The following is a 17,387-nucleotide window of genomic DNA, read 5'->3' on the forward strand; positions in this document are numbered from 1 at the left end:
AAAAACTAATCAATGATTACAGCCCCTCCCCCTCACAATCACTGAATGATTTCAATACGTGTTGTTTGTAGTTTTGTTCGTAATCATTGTACCACAATATTCACTTTTTTTTTTTCACATTTTTTTATACATTTTACCAATGTATATGTATATGTGTGAGGGCTAAAGAGAGAGGGTGAGAGAGAGAATGACAGAGAGAGAGCTAGAGTGACAGAGAGCTAGAGCGACAGAGAGAGAGCTATAGGGACAATGGGAGAGAGAGATGGTGATGGAGAGACTTAAAGAGACAGTGTGAGAGAGAATGAGAGAGAGAAGGCTAGAGTGATGGAGAGAGCTATAAAGACAGTGAGAGAGAGAATGAGAGAGAGCGGGCTAGAGTGATGGAGAGAGTTATAAAGACAGTGGGAGAGATAATGAGAGATAGCAACAGGGAGAGAATAAGAGAGAGGATGTAAGAGCTACAGAGGGTGAGAGAGAGCCATAGAGAATGATAGAAAATAAGAGAGATAGCTATGGACAGGAGCTATAGAGGGCAAAAGAGAATGAGAGAGAGAGGGAATAAGGAAAGAGAACTCTATAAAGAGGATGAGGAGAGGAAGAAAGAGCTGGGGCGAGAGGGTGAGGGAGGGACACGCTATGGCGAGAGGGTGACAGAGAGAGCTATAGGGATGAGAGAGAGAGAGAGAGAACACCAGGGAGATGTTATCTTGCAGTGTAGCAGTAAGTCTTGTAAAGCAGACGGCTGGATTGTGTTTTCGTGCTGGTTGTCACCCAAGCCAGATCAGAACATACATGTTGACACTCCTTAGAGGCTTGGCAGGAGCCTACTGCACATATCGACTGCCATGGTGTTGGAGGAGGGCGAGGGAGGGAGGGAGGGAGGGAGGAGAGGGAACGGGGGTGAAGACGGCGGTAGAACACAAGCACTGCCACGGAGTTGGAATACCCAGCGGGTGGGAGTAAGCTGTGTGGCGATGTGGCATCCTGACGGCGATGAAGGTCTCCAGTGGCATCAGCTGCTGTTGTTGTTGATGTTGGTGGTGATGGTGATGATGATGATCAAAGGATCAGGGACGTGCGATGAAGTCACTGATTATCAGGATCGTCGATCAAAGTGTCGCTGTATCAGGGAATGTATATTTTGGTTTGTGGAGACGCACGCTAGCATATCACGTGTTCATGCGCATACACAGCGCTCCGTGCTAACTTGGGACATGGTGTGTGTGTGTGTGTGTGTGTGTGTGTGGCACACAGCACCAGATGGTCGAAACATGTTTTTATGGCAGAAGAAATGATACCAAATGAATGAAATCAGCGAGCGCCTATACCCGAGAACACACATGGAAGAGACCCATTGCATGTTTTAAATCATCGCCAGAATGACCCATATATGATCAATACTCCCACCCTGACTTTTTCATAGCATCAATAACATTCCTTAGCATCGCAAATGTCCTGTATGAGATCAATAAAGTATGATCCCCAATCTTATCTTACAGGGTACCGACATCATTGACCTTTCGGTTTTAGCCCAAGGACGTCATCCACACATTCGGGGGGGGGGGGGGGGGGGGGGGGAGGGGAGGGTGGTGTCTACCATGGCAGACATCCTTATCGGCACTCCCAGGTAAACAGTCCCAATATTGCCAGTATTTCACACCGTCAATGAAACACCGTAGAAGATAAATGTCACCGCAGGAGATAATACGAATATCAGAAAACACATTAATTTCTGTTTTTTTTTCTTTACTTGCATAGCTACTAGTTAGTAGTTAAAAGTTATTTGTATAACCCCCTATCACAGGTACAGTCTCAAAGGGCTATGAGAGAGCTGGTAGAGGGAGTAGACCGAGTGGGAGGAGGGCATCGCAATTGTTTTCATATTTTCATATTTCAAAGAGCACAAATGGTCTTTCACACCCCCCTTTGGACCCCTTTTAAATGCTTTGGTTAACACCAGCGCTACACAGAATGGAGAATGTACGTAAATGTGTGTTCGTGTTTTTGTGATTGTGCGTCTCTGTGCGTTTACATGTGCGGAGAAAATGTATTGTGAAATCTATGTCCATAGCTTTAGTAGATGCTAATTTTTTCACATTCAGCCCTTAACAAACAACAAATTGCTAAACTGTGACACAAGGCTCTCAGTGGAATTCAAGCTGCCACCAAATGACAAATAAGAACCCAGAGAGGACTGATGCTCCGTCTTATTCTCTGGGCATTAATGTATACCCCCCCCCCCCTCCCCATCAGTCCTCTCTTGTGGATGCATCTGTTGGACATAACAGCACTCTGTAATTTGTTTTCCATTTTCTCCACTCATGTTCCTTTGCACTTTGCAAATGCACTTACATACCCTAGATGACTCCAAATATGGCCACCTTCGCTTGCCACAAAACACATGAAGCGTTGCGACAGATGTGCGCCTTCCCGGTCACATTCTTCAGGAAGGAATCTATCATCAAATACATTTAAATGTATTCACTGTGAATACACCTTACATTCAGCGACAGCTTCCATAGGTGTGCCGTGTGTATTTATACGTAGGTACGTAGGTATACTTTATTTTGGTACCATGTGTATGTTTGACAGACACAAATAAGAGCTTACTTCTAGTGCATTTCCATAAAATTTATTATGTGCTTGACATGAAGCAGAGACGTGTGGATGGCACTCGCGCGGTGTGTACCGCGTTCTCTCTGTAAGGGGCCCCTAAGTGGCCCCAATACAGCGCACATTTAATGTAGCTGCTAGCGTGTTTGAACACATGTCTGGGTCTGAGTACACTTGATTCGGAGTGCCTGTTGTCAGGGCCGAGATCGAACGCAGAGAATACACACACGTATGAGTCCTGATTTGCATCAGTCAGTGGCTGCTGGGGAAAAGCTTGCGTGCACATTGCCCCCAAACAAATAAACACCGGAGTATTTTCAGACAACATCAAACAACAACCAGGGGGCATGGTACTGGTACCGATGATGGTGTATGTAATGGGTTGGTCACTGCTTCGGAACCCGGGTTTGGCCCACTGACTGTTCGCCAAACACACAAAATCTCCTTCCTAAGAACCCGGGAGCAGCACAGACATTGCTACATGGACATTGGTAAATAATTCCCACTTAAGATCGCTGATCTTGATGTATCATATGGATGAACACGTTTTTAGAACCCTGTTTAGGACAATTGTGTAGCAAATATGTGGGAAACATTGTCCAATGAACGTGATAAATTGTCAATAAGGAATGCTAAAAATCAAATTGAATTCCTCCTTGCAGATATAATTGTGTGTTTTCACTCTGTCTGAAACAAATCAAATATATGCACTGCCTCTCAAACAAACCAATCCCATTTCATAACAGGCTATCATTTCAAACTAAATACAATAAGTGTGTGTTTTTTTGTCATCGACTAGCGCAAGTGCGTCAAGACTTCAAAAAACACCTTGCAGTTTTAATGGAGATCCAAATCACTGAGTCATACTGAGTCGAGCAAAGCCCCACATGTATATGGAATAGGGCCAATATTTCAAGCCTGTATCTTCCACCCACAGGCTACTTTAACAGGTGAAGTATGAGCCATTCACACTGCCATTGGGGTGACCCATGCTAGTCATGTATGCACTCATGGTAATGTAAGGGAACTCAATGGAAGGTAGCTAGGGACAGCAGTGCACATGTCAAACCCCCGTTGTCATCATACCACAAACTTTTATAGCATTTAAAGCAGTTACAAAAAAAAAAGTGATTTACTTAGAAGAGCACATATTAGAAGAGCACACAAAGAAATAACATCTTAAAAACTGACAAATCCAATATTTTTCGTATTCTGTTTTACCATACAAAAGGCAGCAGGTCCAATTAGTTGGTTCGGCTGGTTCTGGGGTTTGTTTCTGAAAACTCTTGGGCCCTTCAAGGCTATGTTTCGCTCTTTCTTACATGCCTGTGTAGTCTATTTTTTGGTGCTCTGCAAAACTAGGCGTTAGAAAAAAATGTTCAAGGATGAAAAGTGCAAATTTTGAAAGCGGGTCTTTTTAAATTTTTATCACAGCGTCAATTTTACTTTATAAGATCGTGATATTGCAATTTAAATAGATTAGAGACCCAAAAATATTGGTCTCTGGTATAGGCCTACGATCCACTTTGATAACTAGTAATGAATACATTAGAAGTTTCAGCTACATTTTATCATGTCATTATATATAATTGCAGGCTTTATATATCTTATCTAGCTATGTTATCATTTACAGCATTAGATTAGAAACACGTACATTCAAAACAAAGTTAATGGAACCATGAGGAAGCTCCATGTTTCTAAAACCTTGCTAATGTTGCTTTTTATTATTCCTTGAAAGAACACATTTTAATCACCGCTATCATTGAAACGGTACAAAGCTAAATCCCTCAATCTTAATGTAATGCCCAAAGTAAATTGTCCTTAAAAAACAACATTAAAAGAAAAGTTGAACACTGAATTATTGTTTATTTGGATGCATTGTGGGATTACTCTTCTCACTTTGCATAAAAAAAAGAAAAAAAAAACGACACCCAACAAGCGGTGTGAATGGTGGACAGGTTGACAGCTTATCAAGCCCTGTCCTCACACCATATGCCAGCTCTGGTTGATAAGCTTCTGGCAATTCATCATAGTCAGGAATAAAAATCCCCTGTAGCACCATCACCGCTATGATCCTATTTTAAGTGTGATAGTACAGGGTCCTTAAACGGTAACACGGTTAACTTGTTGTGAATCCAGCGGGCTCTGGTCGGAGTCCTGATTCAGTTTAGGTCCTGGGCCTTGGTATTGGGGGTATGTGCCAGCCAAATACTGTTTGACTGCTGTCAGCCAATCAGATGTAATCAGGACCTTTTACTCAGCCTTGCTATTGGCTAGATCAGTTCTTAGGAGGAGATGGGAGGTGGGGTCTGAATCTTCACAGATTAGATCAGACTTTGAAAGTCTGAAAGTGCAAGCTGTCTTCTGTCTACTACTTAGATGTTAACTACTGCTCATATTGCATATCATATATATTGCATATTTTTTACCATGATATTTCTGTTGATTTGACACATTCTTATTAAAAAAAAGTTTTTGTATTATATTGTGACTGGTGCAACAAAGTTCTCGTTCAGGAATATTAAAGTACAATTGATGTAATCTTGAATATAAAAAATGCATATAGTACGACAATACCCCATATGGCTACAGTTCATTAAGACAAGAATTATGGCGCTCGTTGTGCCATCATAGCATACTGTAACCAGAAGCAATCGGAACCAATTACGAATGAGTAGTCGGCAGCTGTGTGAGAAGTGTTTGAAGATTTATAGTATGTGCTCAACAACTGGAAACGCCACGCATCATTTAGCGTGCAGATGCTTCTGAACGCTGCCCACTGAGAGAAGCACATTTTATTATCATCCCCAAAAACGTACACCGTTTACCAGCTAAGAAAAACATTTCAAACAGCAAAATGAATCTTGATGGATTGGCGGAGATTGCAAGAATTGTTTTCTTCATCTAAAAACCAGCCGCAGAATAGCTATTGGTAAGGGGGGAGTTTGACTCCCGGCTAAAAGATACTGGCCTCGATTGATGTCCGCAACCTACCCATAAGGCATCCTTGAGCAAGATGCCTGATCCTCTAATTGCTCCTCAAGGAGATTAATTCACCAACTTACAGTGAATTCAGATACACTACGTACCTGACTACGTCACTACGTCATTAAGACGCAGTCAGATATAGCAAAAATACCATGTCTCCTGAATGACTCCATAGTGGACGGCAGACACCAATGAGGCCGTACCCTGACACGGGTTCCTGACACGCCCTCAGCCTCCCAGGGCTGGCCCTCTGTGGCTGAAGAGCACAGAGGCTAGTGGAGCGGAGGACTGGAGGGTCCTGGGTGGAGTCGGTGTCAGGACCTGAAACTATGCACAAAGCGTCCACAGAAGTGTACTCCTCAAGAGAGTGCCTGCAGAGCAAGCGGGGCGTGTGTGTGTGTGTGTGTGTGTGTGTGTCGTTGTGCATCTGTGTGTGTTCTTGGACGCATGAAAGCTGAATCTCGCACGGCCTCTCTTCACCCATCGGCGGAATGCAGAAGTGTCAAGCAACAGGAAAATCAAGCGAGTGGCTCAGGCGAGCTAGATTGGGATGGGGGGGGGGGTGCGGGCGGCGACAGCGTCGAGGCAGTGTGTATTCATAGCAGCAGCCAGAACAACAACGACAGCAGCAGCAGCAGCAGCAACACAACAGCGGGGACTTTGCACCAGGTCGGTCAAAGCAGGGATCCGCCACATCAGACGGAAGCCCTTGGGGGGGCAGTGTGTGCACAGATGCCCCAGTGCAGGCTTGCTTTCAATGGGGGGAGAGATGCATCAAATACTGACATCAAACGGCGCATAGGAGCCAGGGGCTGTTTGCTGTTCTTGTCTTGTCTCTCTTTCTGTTTTTTTTTTTTGTGTGCTTCTGGTACGAGTCATTTAATCCTGTTCGGTTTGGATGAACAATGCCTCGATGTATTAAGACACCATCGTTCAGACTAGTTAACACCAGGGTGAGGATGATAAGCGTTTTCCCACAGCAACAATTGTCCTGGTGATACTAATCAGGAGAAAGTGGGAAAAAGGATTCCTTGAATTAAATATCGTAATATATCCCTTCCCTTGTACTCAATTTTTACAATGAATTCCGTTTTTTTTTTACGGTTTTGGCTGTCGACCTGTAGGGTCAAGCTCATAATAAATATATTAAACTAAATTACTAACTCCCTATATCCCCATGGCAGACCACCCCGTCTTCCTGGCAAAATGTGGTCACGTCTCAAAATATGCTTTTCGGTGAAAAAAATAAATAGCCCAGACGCAGATCCGCTCTTTTTCATTGTTATAATTTGTTGTATTATTATTAAACATTCTTATGGATGGATCAGCGTTATTTTCAGCTGCATTTCACCACGGGCTCACTTCGTCATGACCCGATGAGGCCGTTCCCTGCGTGATGGACGTCTGTAGCGCCAGCCATTTTAATGTCACTGTTAGTGCCACTAAGAGGGTCTGAGTCAGCAGAGCAAAGAGCGAGCGAGGGCGACGGAGAGGGAGAGAGAGCCCGCAAGGATTAATGGAGCAAATATAAAAGTGGCACACCGAGGGAAAGATGCTAGCACTAATCGACACCATTAACATTGAGCGTCAACTTAAAGCGCCAACGTTTATTCCAAAAGATTTTGGAGTTACAACCCGGGGGGTGGATTCAAATTAACAGTGTAATGAGAGAGAGAGGGAGGGAGAGACGGGGGGAGAGAGGGGGCCACCCTTAATATTTTGAAAATGGTTGATTGCGGTTATTTTTTTACTTACGTTTTTATTGAGTTTTCACAAGTGAATAACAATTCAGATACAAATAAAAAAACAGTCCATCAACACTGTTAATATATATTTTATATATTAATATATTAATATTTATTTTATGAATGTTCTCTTTGTTTATCAAAAGCTATGTACATCTTTCCACATCATTTCTTAACTACTTCAAACCACTGACCCTGGTTTTGAGTATGACAATGTCTTGTGATAAACTTCTTACTAGCTGAAAAAACAAATCATTTTTGTAAAGTAACAATCTTCCTTCATAGTAACATCTTCAATGGGCCAAGGAAACATTAAATGGCTATTATTGTTATTTGGAATTCCACATCCCAACACATTCTTTCTATCTTTGTTAACATATTGCCAACATAACCTTGCCTAAGTACAATGACAGAATACGTGAATGACATGCCTATGTGGCCACACAACCTCCAACATGGTTGCTGCGTGGTGAGAAGCCTGCTTTTGAGTGTAGGTGTTAAAAAAAGCAAGTTAAATTCTTCAAACAGAATTCCCCAATGTTGGAGTGTGTGGAGGTCCATTGTGTCATACACACATGTGGTAGCATTCTTCCACGGCTATTTAAATAGTTTACTCTGCAACCCTTCTTGCCTTAATGTAGAGTGTTGAATCACCTTAACTCTGGCAGCTGGCTAATGACATATAGATTTAATACATTGAAAATGCATTGAAAATCCTTTAATTAATCCTGTTTGATCTTCATTAATCAGGTATGGTGTAAATGTATTAATATTTTACAAATAATTGAAGTTTATAGCTAGAATATAAATTAGTTCAATTGTTCTTTGTCCTTACCTTCTTTGGGTATTAAAGAGATTATTGTGTCCTTCCATGACCAGGTGTTTGTGTTTCTTGCACGCTTTTTACGACACCTCTCACCAATTACTACCTAAAGAGGAGGATATTGTTTTGTAGGTAACCTTTAACAACACTATCGTTATGGATTCACATTAAAAACACACAAACAGGAAAACAACGGACGAGTGTCTTTGTGTGTTCACTCATCCTGCACCACAGCACCTGAACTATCAAATGTTATGTGCCATTGTAAATGCACTCCGCCATTATTTAGGTCTTTAGAAACAAACAATGATACTTTATTGTTAGCCAAGATGATCATTTGATTAAGAGCATAGCTACATGTTGCACTACATAAAAGTACATTTTGTTTATACCTATACAACATGGTTGGCTATATAAACTAGGAAAGCCACATTTCTTTTGTTGTCTTTCTATGTTTATATTTTCCATTTATATTGAACTGCTGCCTTTCTTTATAGGCATTAAGAGCAGGATCTTGCAAACAAAATAACCCACAACATTTGTAAAGACTACAAGGCTGTAAAAACTAAAAGATTGTGTAATGGCTTCCCTCAAGGTCACAGAATAAGCTATGAACATTAAATAAAATCTATGCTGTATGACCAGTGGGTGAATGTTTACAATTCTTTAAAAAGAGGCTACATCGAGAGGGCAAACCAAAGTTTATCACAGTTCAATGTGAAGTAAACACCAATTAAAGAATAACGGCACATATAGGCGTGGGTCATGTCTATGAAGAAGCCTCTAAACCAATCCCAGGGAGTTGTACGTTGGCTGAAAGGATGTTGTTATTAATCAGACGGGAGAACGGTTTTGTGTGTGGGCCTTTTGAATAAGTTGACCTCCTTCCTACATCACATTGGAGATGCCGATGACCTCGGGTTGGGATCCTTTGAATGGTGTCCACAACACTGTGGTAGGCCGCGCTATCCGGTCCCTTTGTCACGATCCCGCTCTGAGAACACAGCAAGCGAGGGAGGCACTCGTGAGGGTTTAAATTAAAGAAAGGAATTTCACTGAACAAACATAAATCACTAACAAAATATCCTAACACAATGTCAACTAGACTAAACAGCAATTTAGTGATGTCGTTTTTCGACCCATCTCTCTTCAAGGTTTAATCCGTTTTTTCTTAAGTCTTTTGGGGTTTTCCAGGAAGTTTTCCCTTGCCTCTCCGTGGGGCTTAGGGCTGGGATCTGCCCCGTTAATTACTCTGTAAACTTAGGGGCCTTTGAAACCCTGTGAGACTGTCGCTACAGGGGCTACAGAAATGAACTTGAATTCACTGTGGCAACACTGTGCTGGCTACAGTGGCGGCTGCTGGTCTTTCAAAGAGGGGAAGCTCATTTTTGGCCTACATCATATAAATTGTCAATTTATGTATATGTAAATTATGCTCTCTGTTCCTTTTCAAGGAAATGTCATACCAACTAACTGTCTCTTCCAGTGACTTGACCAGTGTCCTCTCAATGGCCAGCAGAGCTAGGCTGCTTAAACGGCCTTGGTCCATTGTGTTAGGTGTAGGACTTGAGCCGCTTTTAAAAGGAGAAGCTCCTTTATACATCTGCAGATGTAGCTCCAATTGTTGCCACTAATGAGAACAGTTTGTGAAGCTGAGGCATTGCACTGTCCAACTCCATATCTTTAAGGAACACCAAGAAATCACACATCTTTCCCCTGTCACCCTGCAAGTCCTGATCTGAATACAGGACTTCAAGTTCAGACCTCAGGCTCCCTGAATCAAAGTGATGGCCAACTACCAAAACAATATTAAACTTGAACAAGGAAATGTGGGAATTATGTTAAACTGAAGCAAGGAATTGTGTGAATAAGTGTATGAAATGTACGATGAAAATTGTCTAGCAATTTCGCCAAGCAAATATCAAGAAATAGGTTGCAGTTCGTCTTTCGACTCGCTTGCAAAATCCGCGATGGGACTGAGGCATGAAGAGAGCTCCGGCGACTTTTTATGGTTCAAAATCGCTGTCAATCAAATGGCAAATCAGTCTTTCACAGACCCTCCAATCATCACGCAGAAGCCCAGCGTCCAGGCTAGCCCACTCCTCCAGCGTCTGTGGGAGGGACATAATCGCAGCATTATCCAATGACCGTCGACTTTCGACGCACTAAAAAAAGCTGTTCTACGCAGCCCCATTGAAGTGGATGGATGCTGAGCTTCAACAGGCAAATGCACTGTGACGCTACGGGAGAGTATGAGAAGGAAATCGAGTCAGTCGACCTGTGATAAGCAGCTGATTCTGAACAAACTCGTCTTCGAGATGGACGTGTTCTGACACATTTTTAGTCAATGAAATGTTAACACAACAGTATATATTTGACCATCTAATTTTTGAAATTTTAGGGGAAGCTGAGCTTCCCTTGCAGTCTTGGAGAAATCACCACTGGCTGGCTAGGAACATGCATGTGTCAGCCCTATGAATGTGCACCACAGTGGAAAACAAACCTTCGATGCTCCATTGGTTTGTCGTTTTACGTCAACGTCATAAACTATGCTGATAATTCTCCATGTGAAACATTCTGGGATACATACACATTAGAAGGATTGACATTACAGTCATTAAAGCTGGATATTCACAGTCATTTAGCAGAGTATTTTGAATCCAAATGGACTGACTGTACATGAAGATACAGTTATTAAGGAGCAGGTTAACGCCATGCTCAGGAACGCCTAAACATATGTTGAGGACATTATCGATCAATCCTTGGTTCCTTATAATAGGGAGTCAAAACCCCTCGTTACACTTCTTGCACCCCTGTATATAAGGGTTCCAGATCTCCACAGTGAGTTAGAGGCGATGAGATAAAGCTGTCCAGACCTCCCAGGCTAACCTTGCCGGCGTGAGGGGGGGGGGGGGGGGGACGACCGTCACGGTATTAAGACTTGTGCAGTCCGATTTTTTTAGTTGGCACAAAAGTTTCCTTGAAGCGCTTGGCTGCAGTTAGCATAAGGGAATACGCCTCGGGGTTACAGATACCCACACTCTTTCTGCCTCCCCCACACTCTCTCTACCTCCCCCTCGCTCTCCCCTTGAATTTGCATCGACCAACGCTTGTACTGGCTGCTGGATACCGACTAAAATAAAGTTCAGTTTGAATCCTGTCCGCTCCCCCCCCTCTCCCCAACTCCACTCCCCCCCCCCCCCCCCCCCCCCCCCCCCCCCCTCCCCCTTCGGCCGCTGCGTCCGGCCTGTCCAGGCGGCGACAGCATCCAGTGCGAGGCATCCACCAATGGCTTTTTGTCAGCTGTCAGGAGCGATACCACCATAGCAGAGCTCCAACAGCCACACACACACACACACACACATTATTTCCTCCGGTGAGACCTGGGAAAGGAGGCTCTGCAGAACTTTAAGGAGAGGAGGGGGGGATTTCAGTATTCTGCGCTGATGGAAATTGGCCTCACTGTACTAACTGTACATCTGACTGCGTATTAATTAACGTTTAGATGATGGTAGAGGGGGTCGTGTTGCCCACGAACGTGCACACACACACACACACACACACATATTCACACACACGTATATACACACACACACAATTAAAGGAAATACAGGCCCGATGCGAGTGTGTGTAGGTGTGCTTTATCGGAAACCCAAACCTTAAAAAACACATTTTTCAAAGAAACAAATAACGCTGATTCATAGGAACCTTTCCGAAACCACCGGTAACCGCTGAAGCGGCGGATATCCGACCGGCCGTTATGACTCCATTACAAAGCGCTTTCTCACCACCCGGTAATTACAGGTACAAATGACCTGTAATCTGGCCTCATTGTAAAAGTAAAAGACCCCAGACCTGTAAATCCCAGCGCTCAGCGCTCACCGTCTTAATTCGAGACGTATCTTTATTAATGATTAAAAGACCTCTCCATCCTACATATATATATATATATATATATATATATATATATATATACTGGGGTTCTCAACGGTACCCATGGCTAGGTGAGTGTAGCCTTCACAATGAGGAAGAGGCGTGTAAGCGAGTGTGTCCTGTGGGTTCATTGTTAGCAGCTGTAGCCGAGCTAAAGCGTCTCTTTGGCACAGACTGGATCCCGGGCCCAGGTGACAGCGCGCTTTTATCCTCTTTCTGAGTGTCTGTGGTGTCAGATCCGTCTAATTTTCTATTCTTCTCCTCTTTCCCATCCCCCCCCCCCCCTCCGCTTCCTTCAAACAGCTGTGAGCTACAAACGTCCCGGCAGTCCTTGATTGACTGACTGCAATGATAGTGGCGGAGGAGAAAAAAACGAAACGGGAAGGCCATGTATAATGCAGCTCCAGTTGCGTTGTTGTTGCCGTGAGTATTCTAATCGTGTTTGTCAGGGGGGAAGGAAGATGGGAGGGGGGAGGGGGCGGGAGGAAACCGAATCAGGACGCCCTCCACGTAAACTTCCTGCTTTGAGTGACTGTCGGGTCACTCTCCCGAGATCACTGGAGGTAAAGTAGCATATAATGGAAAGTTTGATATCGACAGCTCTCAAATGAAATTGGATAATTCTTCCCGCAGCCGGAAATTCCCGGCGGGTAGATAAACAGCGAATCCCGCCGTGTGCGGCGCTAATTAAATATATAAATGCCATAACCATGTTAGCTGGGGGGCCCAAGTGTGCTTGTCTAAATCGAGCCTCCTCTCTCTCTCTCTGCGATGCACATGTAGCATGTAGCTATTGATCCGCTGTGCTCAACGCTAGCACACGGGGCAGGCTAAACCGTGAGCCTTTTCCAGGAAATGAAATGTACCCAGTGTTTACGCCTCAACCTAAAAGACAAGTATATTTGCGGAAATGAATTGACATATATTACGCTCACTATATACATTTAATAAAATAACTTTTTATTATCATCAGGGGACTTGAAGATGCGTCGCACTAGTAACAAACTGAACAACCAGGGACCCTGTTTCTTTTAGTTGTGCTAATGACCCCTAATCCGACCGCAACAAGGATTTAAAATAAACAAGCGGAGAAGAAACGGGTCGGATGAGATGGCCAAACATAACTCAGGTCTAATGTTACGGGTAAAGTGTCCCCCCGGCCAGGCCGCTGTAGGAGTCCTGCATATTTAATGCCTGGACACCCCTGACCCTGAATACCTGAGCAACTGAACAGAGCGGCGAGCGGCGCGGCTAAGTCAACATGCCGCGCATTAGCATTAGCGCGCTAGGCTAGCGGTCGGACAGGGTTAAACCAAAAAAAAAATGTAAACAGCAATCGATGTCTGAAAGAGTGAAGAGGGGTCGGATTGTAAGTCATACCCAGAGGAGGGAGGGCGGGAGGGTGGGGGAGAGAGAGGGAGGGAGGGAGGGCGGGGGGGGGGGAGGGAGAGAGGGAGGGAGGGACTGAAAGACGTCGCCAACAAGCTGAGGATCCACTCCATTAAGGCGACAGGCCTTAATGGAGAGAGAGTGGGTGAGACTCCTCTGCCTCGCCCCAGCTGCCTGGATTCTCATTGGTCGGTCGACTCAAAGCTCGGCTGCTAAAAATGTGTTAATTATTTCAGGAAGAGTTTTTCTTGTGGTTTTGTTTGTTTCCACACCGTTGCGTCGAGGTAAGATGTGTGTGTGGCGGGTTGCCTTGTTGTTGCATCACTGTGACACACTTTGTTTCGTTGGTGTGTTGCTTTAGCGCCTACAGTGTGTGTTTGTGTGTGTGTGTGTATGTATGCATGGGTACGTGTGTATGCGTGTGTGTCTATGTGCATGCGTGTGCATTTATGTGTTTGTGTGTGTGTGTGTGTGTATGTGTGAGTGTGTGTGCATGTGTTTGTTTACATACAGTGTGTGTGTGTGTTTATCTTTTTTCATTCATTTGTGTTTCTCTATTCCCACTTCAGAGAGAATACAGAGAATAAAAAGGGTTTGTCCTGCTCCCTCTCTCTCTCACTCCCTCTCTCACTACCTCTCTCACTCTCTCTCCCTCTCTCACTCCCTCTCTCTCTCACTCCCTCTCTGACTCCCTCTCTCTCACTCCCTCTCTCACTCTCTCTCTCTCACTCCCTCTCTGACTCCCTCTCTCACTCTCACTCTCTCTCACTCCCTCTCTCTCACTCCCCCTCTTACTCTCACTCTTGCTGTTGTGAATCCAAGCCATTGTTGACAGCGGCATTGTCCGTCTGAACCTGGACGGCCTTCTGTCCAGACGGGTGTCTCTAGCCGTTAGCTTTGCCGGGCTAACCCCTGTCAGCTAGCCTGCACTCAACAAGTTTCAAGCACAACCTAACTTCTACAAGAAAAGAACTGGCGAATAAAAAAGAAAATTGTAAGTCTTCAAAATAAAACATCCAATTTTGAAGACGTACTTCAAAATGTAAGTACATCTTCAAAAAAATAAAATACAAAAAAGGTTTGTGTGGGGGGGGGGTCTCTTTTTTAAAACTAATGAAACACTGGAAGCTGAACTTGACTTTCCGGTAGTTTCTATACTCCCGGAGTGCGTGACTACATTTAAATGGAGAGCTGTACCGCGCTCGCCGCTATCACACCCCCGGTGACCTTTGACAGGGGGCGGGGGGGGCTAAAGAGACCGTCAGATGGAGCCCCTTCCCCTCACAGCTTGCCTTGGCAGGGGCCGGGCACGGGCACCCAGGCAAACTATGGATGCTACTAAATGATTAATAATAGCCTGTAGCTTTTTGTGTGTGACGGGCCTAGAGGGAATGCATATTGGCAATGTAGCTCTATCACTCTTCCTCTCTCTCCCATGCCTCTCTATCTCTCCATCCTTGTATTACTCTCACTACCTTTCTCGCAGTTTTATACACAAACACACAAAGCTTTGACATCGACCTCTCGTCGTCTTACTGTGTGTTCACCAGTGATGGGAATAACGGCGTTATAAGTACCGGCGTTAGTAACGCTGTTACTTTTTTCAGTAACGAGTAATGTAATTGATTACTCATCTCATTATTATAACGCCGTTATCGTTACTTTCAAAAAATGTGTCGCGTTACTACATTGAAGGCAGATGTTTTGCATCGGACCTCTGAGCCGAGTGACAGAGAAAATCTTGTTCCTCCCTTGTCCTTGGTGAGGGATCACGAGACAACCGCGTGATGACGATTGAGAATGAGGAGTCACGTGATTTTTGGCGAGGGGAGGGGTTTGAGCCCGTCCGCCATGATGGCATCCACGGCTATCAGTTGCCAGGGGCAACGTTGTCAGAGCGGCATAGAGACAGATGAGGAAATACGCAACATAGAGACGCAGATAGATATTTTCGGAATGTTGAGTGAAGGGCAATTTCCACCAGAACCGTCACGGAAGCGGCACGGCAATAAAAACGTTCGCCGAAGACATTAGAAACCATTATAGTCAATGTAGGCTATTCCACTGGATACGGCAGCGGCACGGAACCAAACCGTCACCAAACCGGCACTATTTTTTTGAAAGTTGCCGGTTCGCAGCCGTGTCTCAGAACACTTGTACAGCCATTCCGTTTATGATGTTTATGATCTTTACTCATTAATTGCGCCGCGGCCGAACTGACGCGGATATTCTCTGATATTATGTAAGCATAAGCACCGCGGAAACCACTGCTGTCAAAAGACGCTGATCCATCTTCACTGTTGACGCGAGTTGCTCTAGTTCTACCTCCACGGCCCTGCAGCGGGCAATTATCGGACAAGATTGTCCAATAGTGTGTGGTGTTCCGTCTTGTGTTCGAATCTCATGTATTTGTATTTACGATCGGAGAGCAACAAATCGGCTGAGATTCTCTTTATGTGTGTGGTTCTCTGACCAGAGGTTTGAGAAGCTTTTGGTTTTAAGATACAACCACTGGTTCAGTGGCAAGAATGGATGGATGGATAAGTAGATAGGTTAGCTTTGATGGAGAGAATGGAATGAAGAGTGAATGAATGCATGGATGGATAGATGAATGAATGAGTGAATGTTCATGCTAAAGTTGGATACAGTATGTCTACCTGTTGTCTACAGTTGTGCTGCATCTTATTAGATTTGCAGTAATACATTTTTTGTACATTGCTTAGAGAGCATCATTTAATTTCGATATACCGGTATTTGTTGCCTGGCTGTGGCCTACTTAGGTGAAATTGTCAATGGCCAGAGAAAGAGATTTCTTTTTGTATTTTTTTTAATTATTCTCAATGTATTACATGTTCATATTTGGATGTTTTTCTATACATTGCACTTTTCAGTAATATTGAAAGCACTTATTGTTACACGGTTGACTGTTATATTTCTTCAAGGAAGAAATCACTTACATTGCGTAAAACCATACGTACAGTATGTCTACTGTTTTTTCCCTAATTTACACTACAAATAGTAAATATATTTATTATTTATTTTTGGTACATTGCTTTACAAGCATCATTTATTTTTGCTTAGTTGTGACCTGTTCCAAAATATATATTGTGTAGTCTCACATTCCCACAGCAACGTTAAAATTGTTTAGATTTGTGCACTGTGGATTTCTGTTTGTAATGTATTGAGTATTCATTTCATTATAATACTCAGATTTATCATAAATAATTGAACACACATGTTTTTTTAAGTTCTTTCGAAGAGGGATGGAGATGGGGTCCAAATTATTTGACACATCAGTATTTAAAAATTATTTGAAAGTAACGCAATAGTTACTTTCCAGTAACTTCCAGCAACTGAGTTTGTAACTCAGTTGCTACTTTAGTTAGAGAGGGAGAAGTAACTAGTACTTTAACTAATTACTTTTTTAGAGTAACTTGCCCAACACTGGTGTTCACACCGCACTTCGCCCAGCGACACGTTTCAATGCAAAGTGAACGTGGAGACGCGAATCGGGCAAATTCTTTTGTCGCCGATTCGCGCGACAAGATTTGATTGACGGCGCGAGAATGTGAACGGAGAGCGCGTTCACGTGGATTTGCAGTGCGACAAATTCGCTGAAGTTGAAATATTTCAACTTCTTCGCGGTATTCGCGTTGAAACAGCCAATCAGCGTTCACTCCCTGTGGGTAACGTGGGTGAAGTAACGTAAAACAGCCAATCAGCGTTCACTCCCTGGGTGACGTCACGTAACAGCCAATCAGTTCACTCCCTGGGTGAAGTAACGTAAAACAGCCAATCACCGTTCAACCGTTCAGTGAACCGCAGCTTGGAGGAGAAAGTGATTGTTGCCGTTTGCGACTCCCGGAGCTCTATATCTACATATAATACATAAATAT

This window comes from Micromesistius poutassou (assembly GCF_964030765.1).
Source record: "Micromesistius poutassou genome assembly, chromosome: 11".
NCBI lineage: Eukaryota > Metazoa > Chordata > Actinopteri > Gadiformes > Gadidae > Micromesistius > Micromesistius poutassou.